Below are 8,779 nucleotides of genomic sequence, written 5' to 3'. Positions count from 1 at the left end.
GGTTTTTTGGATTTGATGTTTTGATTGGAGAATAACTTTGCAAGACAAGATCCTAATCCACTTCATCATCATATCATTTAATAGAGGGAGAAACATAAGTGAATAAATCATCTAAACTTATCTTAAATTTAACTCTTGTAAATTCTAGAATGTACTCTAGAGAGTCAGATATACAATAGTGATGAAAACAAAAAAAAAAAATAAAAATTATCAGCAACTATTAAAAAAGAAGCATGAAATCTTATCAAATTCAAGAACTATCATCAGTTAGAATTGTACATTTACTGTTTTCTTTGAGTGCACTTATTACTTAGAACCACCACCAACATATAACCTGATAACCTGATAACTTATCGATGAGTATCAAGTAACAAATAAGTGTTGCTATTTTTGTTGTCATATAGTCATAGATAGTTAATATTTTGGTTCATACCTCTTCTTTTAATTAATCTTCCCATTCATAAGCAGGGTATAACAAGATAGCAGAAATTACTCTTAAATTGAAACATGTTTTCATCTCTTCCTTCCAAGCGGTGGCTCTTATAATAGTATAGCTAATTGCATTCATCAAATATGGTTGCAGTTTTAACCGAATCTAGTAGAGACAATACCTTAAATCGACCTACTTTTCTCTTCATCATCACTTTCTCCTTCAAATACAGAAGCCATCTTCATGGCCAGCTTTGCAGCCATTTCCCTTCTTTGAAAATCAGGCATCAACCTTAAGCTTGCACGCATATTCCCAATCTCAGACATCATTTGTTCCAAATCATCTAAGTCAAGAAACTTACCTGTATCCAACTTCTCGCCTTCAAGATCATCCATGTCCTCTACTACTTCCTTGTCACTCTCATCCTAAAATGCAGTGCTAGAGGTTGAGGGCTCAAACTCTTTGTTGGGCTTGATTCCATCCTCATTTTCACATCCTGTTTTCAGGTTGCCATGAGGAACTGATCCTCCTGCGTCTAAGGATGTCGCAGAAACCCATTGTTGTTCACTTGTTCTGTATCATCCCATGGCTCTGCTGAACAGGCTGACTGATAAAACTTCATACTCCAATTCATAATCAGATTCTTCCGAAGACAACTCTGAAGAAAAAGAAGAGAAACTAAATTCGAAGGCTTAGAGTTTATTCTACATTACAGACATTGGTATGCTTTAAAGAACAAGAAAGGTTAAGGGAATTACCTTCTTTCACAGGCAACAATGACTCACTCGTTCTATTACCAGATTTCAATATCATTTCAGGCCACATAAGAGCAGAAAGAGCATCATAGAGCCTTTCAACTCCCTATGAATCACCATATACAGACAAGCCTGTCAAAAACAGTTCTTTGTCTCAGTGTTGCGATACATCAAACTTTTAAAGTTGGAAATAGGTTTAATACTTAATAACTCATCATTGTATCCTTGAACTAAGCGAACTAAACAAGGTTTGGTCATGATGGTGTTCCTACTTACAAGACATTGCTTGTTAACCCCCAAAAAATAGTCATGGTTATGACTAATTAATATGTAGACCAAATGTTTCAAATAAAAAATCAGAGCAATGTGCAGAGTATCATATGATTAACTTGTGTATGGACCTCATTCGCAAAGGCATACATTTGTCAAAATCGGCATCGGAAGCACATGCCTCAATGAACTCAAATGTTATTCTCAGTACACAATTCCAAGCAGGACTTTCTGATATCCCCTGATGATTCTTCATCCCCTAATAAACTAGTTCTCTCCAATTCAGATATTCTATAATCAGCAACCTCTGCATAAGGATCAAGAACAGAATCATCTAGCTTCAGTAGTTGTCTTCTGTACTCAGCATGAGCCGGATGACCTGGAAACAGGTCCACTTTGTTTCCAATGCATCTCAAAGTTTTTTGAATATCCGTGCAAGATACCCAATCTTGAAGTGCAGTTAGAGAAGATAGCTGCAAGTACAAGAGAGAAAATAATAATAACAATAAAGATATGTCAGTTCAAAAGCATAAGTTCATGCAATTAAATCATACAACATACAACACTAACATCCCTCATGTAAAAAACCATAACCAAAGCTTCCAATTCTTGCAATATAGAGAGTTTCCCAACAGAACAATCATCACCAAGGTTAGCTATCCAAATAGAAACATCAGCAGAGTAATACTTATTGCTGATATTCCACCTGTTCATGACACCAAACACACAATGAAGGAACACACACACACAAAAGAGGTAAAAGAAAATCAAAATCAATCATTTGGTGAAAATGATTCAGGGTTAACACACCCATGGACATTTACTTCAGATGCAGACTCAGAAGTATCTTCAAAATCAACAGAGAGCAACCCTGAAGTAATCAAGCATGCAAAATAAAATTCAGCAGGTGAAAAACTAAATCTAGATAGTACATTAGAATGATCATAGATAACTATGGAAGAACATGATGATCAACGTATTAGGGTTGGGCTTTTATGAGATATATACACATAAATAAACTGATATCTTGTGCTGAAAATGTGATTTGAAGTAAAAAACAGTTAAACAATATACCAAATTCAAAGTGACCGAAAACCCGAGCTTGAAATTCAACCAAAGTAACTAAAATTTCAAATGAGATAAATTGAATTGAAAAATGAGATACTAACAGCAAGCAAAACATGAAACAAGGAGAAGAGGAAGTCAGAAAGCGTAACTTACGGGATAAAAAGGTACGTTTACCAACGTTAGGGGATCCAATGATGAAGATGCCGGGTCGGCTCTCAAGGGGAATCGAATCCTTGATCGATTCATTAGCGTTCATTTTTCAGTAACAAGCTTCAAACTTTGGTCCTTAGGAACGCTTTTTTCTTTTGAATTTTGTTTCTTGCTTTTTCTGAAACCCTAATTGTTGGCGGTTCTGTTCTGACTCGGTCATTGTCGTCGTCGGCTCCTTCATGGCGCCGGCGCGAAAACCTTGCAGTGATCCCCTGAGCTGGTCACCACACAAGCAACGGTGTGGCTATCTGCGAACCAGTCATTTTCCGCCACGTTGGACCCTTTTTTTTTTTTTTTGGTACTTACCCTTTTTGTTGTCAAGGAAAATCTTGTTATTGGATCTTACTAAATTCAGAAAAAAAAATATAATTATTAGACAAAATTCCACTCCACTCTCCTGCGAGATGCTAAAATGACATTTTCCTTTCCTCTATTTTATAAATGTACATTTTCTTCTCTTCTAATTTTTAAAAAACTTCTTCTTTAATCCATTTTAAATTTTTTGTATTAACTAATATTAATTTTATCTATTTTTTAAAAAAATAAACTATTTTTTAAAAAAATACTCGTTAACAAAAATTTTATTTTTTATCATTAAATTTTATTTACTAAAATACCTTTTAATATCCTTTTATCACGTTCCCTCTTTTTTTTTTGGTATTTAAACGGGGCTAAAACGCCCAAAAGGAAAAAACCAGAAACTAAATACAGGTAGAACGGGGTAAGGTAGCCCCTCTCTCATCCTCCTGGAGAATGCTAACTAACTCTGGGAATGGATAGTCCTAGAACAAAAACCCAAAATCAAGATCAATACTCTTCTTAGCCAGGCAATCTGCACACTTGTTGCCTTCCCTGTAGTTATGTACAAAAAAAATTCTCCAATCAAGTTTTTTCAGCTCACTAATCCTTCTAATAAGAGAATTAGGGTGCCTTTCTAACTTTCTTTCCTCATTCAATAACTTCACCACTCCCTCTGAGTCACATTCTACCATTATCTTCTTCATCCCCAATCTCCTTGCCATGTTCAGCCCTTGCACAACACCCCACAGTTCGGCGATGAGGGCAGAGCAGTTTCCAATCGTGTGAGTGAAGTCCGCAACCCACTTCCCGTTCTCATCCCGCAAGAGGCCGCCGCACCCCGCCTTGCCCGCATCCCTTCCCGATGCTCCATCGACATTAAGCTTCAGCCATCCCTTCGGCGGGGTTTCCACCCCACCCGGCCCAGTCTTCTCGCCCGCGCTTTTCCAACCAGGTAAGCTTTTTCAAAAGCTTTGTTAATTTCCTGAATTTCTTTGATGATTTCTGTGTATGGCTGGATTGGTCTTCTGTAGTTGTCCTCATGATTTTCCTTATTTCTCCAAAACCAGATTTTTGAGCATGTAACCATGTATATATCCTTCCAATCTATATTTTGGTTCTGTCCCAATTGTTTTGTTAGGTTAGCTTCCACCCAATCTCCCCAATTAAGACTGAAGAATTTATGCAATTCCATAGGATTAAGAAAATTAACCCAAATTGTTGATGCTTTAGGGCAATCTCTGAATAGGTGTAGAAGATCTTCTTGCACTCCTTGGCAAACCTTGCAGTCTCCACTTCCACCAAACAGTCCTGCTATTCTCTGATTTGTAAGAGTTCTCTTATACATAACAGTCCACATGAAAACCTTGACTCTTTGGGGGCCTTTCCAACTCCATAGGTGACTCCAAATAGTTTTATTGGGTTTGCTCCAATTGTTTAGAGCTTTATAGGTCGATGCAATCGAGAAATCTCCCTCTTCATTATGCTTCCACCCTTTTCTATCCTCATCTGCCTCAGAATGAGGAGGGTATGTTGCTGTAATTTTCTGGACAATCTCTTCTGGCAGATAGGTATTGAGTTTTCTCCGGTTCCATTCTCCATTATCTTCCACCCATTCTGAGACAAGGCTATTGCTATCTGAAATCTGTGTTTTGGCACTCTCTTGCAGTGCTCCTACCCCTTTAAGCCAGTGATCATGCCAAAATCTAGTACCCCTTCCATTCCCAATAAACTTAATAGTGTTTGATTGAAAAGTTGGCCACATCTTGAGAACTTCTCTCCAGAAGCTTGAATCTGTGTTTCTACTTTGCGTGTCATCATCAATTAGGTTTCCATCATAGTATTTGTGCTTAAGGACTTTCACCCACATCTGCTCTGAGTTTTCATCCATTTGCCATAAAATTTTTATAAGGAAAGCATCATTCATGGATGATAGCTTCCTGAACCCCAATCCTCCTTCGTGCCTTGGGAGACATATAGTCTTCCATCTAATCAGGTGCAATCTTTTTTTTATTTGGTTCGTCTCCCCATATGAAGTTTCTTTGAAGTCTTTCCACCTCTCTACAAACTCCCTTAGGTACCTTTTCGTGCTGCATCTGGTAGTTCAGAATCAGACTAATAGTTGATTGTGCAAGTGTTAACCTTCCTGCCAAAGAAAGACACTTAGTCTTCCAGCCTTTAAGTTTGCTTTGAACCCTTCTCACTATATCCTTATACCTCTCCTTTCCTTCCCTTTTGTCAGAGATGCTCGCTCCCAAATATTTTCCTAGCTCTTTCTGTTCTTTAAATTTAGACAAATTTAGAATATCCTCCCTTGTGCTTCCAGCTGTACCCTTAGAGAACACAATAGCAGTCTTCTGTTCGTTTATTTTCAACCCCGAAGCATTGCAAAAAATTTCCAAGACACCTTTTATTCTTGCCATTTGGTCTTGTGTTGCTTCCGCAAAAAGAAGAAGGTCGTCCGCAAATATAAGATGGGAAATTTTTGGTCCATCTCTACCCACCCCAATCGGCTTCCATTCCCCGTCCAGCACATTTTGTTCTATGAGATGCGAGAGCTTGTCCATGCACATAACGAACAAGTAGGGCGAAAATGGGATCCCCTTGTCTCAATCCTTTTCTTGGAATAAATTCTTCCGTCTTATTCCCATTCCAAATAACATTGAACGATACCGTGCTCACGCATTGCATTATAATCTCAACCATCTTATCCGGCAATCTGAATTCTTCCAATCTAGTCTTGAGAAAATCCCAACTCATCCTGTCATAGGCTTTTTCGAAATCTATTTTGATCACCATGAACTGTTTTCTCCCCTTCATTCTCTTCATAGTGTGAATAAGCTCCTTTGCAATGATGATGTTGTCTTGAATTTTCCTTCCCGGTATGAAACTTGACTGGTGCGCCGCTATTCTGTCATTCAAGTGTGGTTTTAACCTTTCCACTAGCACTTTTGTTATGACCTTATAGCACACATTGCATAGTGCTATAGGCCTGAACTGGTTAATCAGCTCTGGATTGTTGATCTTAGGCACCAAAGCAATGAGGGTGGAGTTTGCTTGTCTGATAGTTTCTGGATTCCTCCAGCACATATCTATGAATTCCTGTACTTTTCCTTTCATGCTGTCCCAGTTACTCTTATAGATGAGAGCAGGGAATCCATCACTTCCAGGTGCTTTCAGGGAGCCAATGCTGAAAATGGCTTTCCTCACTTCTTCTTCATTTAAAGGTGTTATGAATCTCCTGCAATCATTATTGGTAAAATCAGGTGGGGCATAGTATTTTAATTCAAAAGGAACAGTCATTACCTCATTTTGATAGATATTTTTGAAGTGGTTAATAATGTGGTCTCCTAGCTCCTCCTCTTCTTCGATCCACTCCCCATCTGTTCCTTTGAGCTTCATAATTCTATTCTTCCCCCTCTTGACAATTATTTTAGTATGGTAGTATCGGGTGTTTCTATCTCCATCCACGATCCAATTCTCCCTAGATTTCTGCAACCAAAAAGATTCCTCTTTGTCCAGAATGTCATCTAGCTCTCTATTAAGTTTTTGCTCTAGATCTTCAAGGTAGGGATTCCTTCCGTAGCTATTGCTTCTTTGAATTCCTTCAATTCTATTAAGAAGTCTCCTTTTTGTTTTGAAAATGTTGCCAAAACTGTTCTTGTTCCATTCTTGGAGGTCCTCTTTGAGCTTATTAAGGGCACTGCAAAGCGAGGCCTGATTGTTCCAGCTGTCGTTAAAACAGTTCTGAAATTCTGGGTGAAGAGTCCACATAGCCTTAAACCTAAAGGGTTTATTGTTGGCTATATGTGTAACTCTCTCTGTTTTAATCAGCAGCGGGTGGTGATCCGATCTTCTTCTCGTAAGCACCTCGACAGTAGCATCATGCAATCTCGTTCTCCACTGATTATTAGCCAGACCTCTATCTAGTCTCTTAAAGACCCTCTCTTGTCCCTCCCATTGGGGTCCTCTCCAGGTGAACCGGGAGCCGATGAAACCGAGATCAATTAGCCCACTTTCATTGATCCAATTAGCAAACCGGTTACAAGCATTAAGGTCAATAGCCGCTCCACCTTTTTTCTCTGAGCTGTCCTTGATCTCATTGAAGTCCCCTGCTATTAGCCATTCGCCTCTCATAGTGTTGGCTATATCCAGAAGCTTTGGCCAGATCAATATCCTCATTTGATAGTGTGGATTAGCATAAACCGCAGTAAAGAACCATTCTTTCTTTCCATCTTCTTGTATTTTAGTGTGAATAAATTGTGCATGGGATTCCACTATGCTAATATTCAGGTCTGCTCTGTTCCAACAAATCCATATCCCTCCTGCAAAACCCTGGGCTTCTTCCCAAATATAGTTGTTAAACCCAATCTGTCTAATAACATTCTTTGCATTCTCTCCACTGCATTTAGTTTCTAACAAGATAGAAATATCAGGCTTGTGTTGTCTGATTATTTCTTTGAACGTTCTTCTAAAAGCACTACTTGCTGCTCCCCTGACATTCCAAATTAAACTAATCATTAAAAAGATTGGAAGGGAAGTAAAAAACAAAACAAAATATTTAAAACAGGCACTCAATAAAAGCACAGGAAGCCCAACACCTGGCACCCTAATTGTCATCCATTTTAGCGTCCTCAAGAGCACTGATGTGAGGAGTAGTGAAGTCTACTCCCTCCAACAATCTTATATTCAGGTCTTCTGTCTCTTCCTTCATTTCCATGGGAGCTGGACTATTTTTCTTTGTATTATCTAAGTCAGGTGGTCTTCCATTGGTTGGAGTGTTTTGATTTGATAATTCAATGCCTTCGTTCATAGTGCATTGGGTAGAATCAACTTTATCTATCCAATTTTCTTCATGATGTTCTCCCTTTTCTTGTTGTTTAGTCATGCTTCTGCTTTCATTTCCTTTTCCCCCCTTTTCCTTATGTTCTGTGTTGAGTGTATGCTGTTGCTGTTCAACATTGTTGGCTCCCCCTATGCCTTTTCCTTCCCGATTCTTCCTTTGTGTTTCAGGTTTATTTTGCTGAATCTTAACCCTCTTCCCTTTTGCATTATCTTTCTTTCCTTTTTCCTTCTCCTTTTTTCCCTCTGATTTTTTCCCATTTTCACCTTCAGTTGTCTCTTCATTCACTTCCTCAATATGCAGCACACTAAATCTGCTCTTATTTTCTGTCTTCGTACTTGTTTCTTTTGTCTTGCTGGATCCTGCCTTTTGGCCTTTTCTTCCTTTTTTTGGTCTTTGGACAACCATCCAATCACCAAAATTTTCTTGACTTTCTTGCATGACTTGCTTTCCTTTATCCAGCTTCTTTCCGTCTTCCTTATTATTCCTTTCATCACTCATATGATTTTTCTCTGGTAACTCCTTCTCCCTCTCTCCTTGAACACTTGGCACATTGTTTTGGGCTACTTTTAACGGACAGAGCTTTTGATCATGATCTATCCGTCCACAAGAAAAACAGATCTGATGTATCCCTTCATATTCCACCCTATACTCCCTTCCGTTGATTAGGTACTTCCCCACAAGTGGCTTTGTTAGGTCCACTTCTACGCACATTCTCGCAAACTTTCCTCTACTTAGCTCTGCTGTATTGCTATCCACTTTTATTGTTCTTCCAACTAAATTTCCAATCTTTCTTAGCACCATTCTGTCATACAGTTCAATGGGGAGTCCCGGTAGTCTTATCCAAGCAGTTACCTTGTCTATACTTGCTGTCAGGGGATTGAAGTTTGGTTCCCACATTCTCAC

General features: G+C 38.7%; 1 pseudogene; it reads right to left on the bottom strand.

Moving 5' to 3' along the window:
• Positions 1-220: 220 nt before the first annotated feature.
• LOC112800237 (uncharacterized) lies at positions 221-2,915 on the bottom strand (annotated as a pseudogene).
• Between the last annotated feature and the right edge of the window lie 5,864 nt (positions 2,916-8,779).

Source organism: Arachis hypogaea, chromosome 5, assembly GCF_003086295.3.
Source record: "Arachis hypogaea cultivar Tifrunner chromosome 5, arahy.Tifrunner.gnm2.J5K5, whole genome shotgun sequence".
Classification (NCBI taxonomy): Eukaryota; Viridiplantae; Streptophyta; class Magnoliopsida; order Fabales; family Fabaceae; genus Arachis; species Arachis hypogaea.
This window is presented reverse-complemented; position numbering and strand designations above follow the sequence as displayed.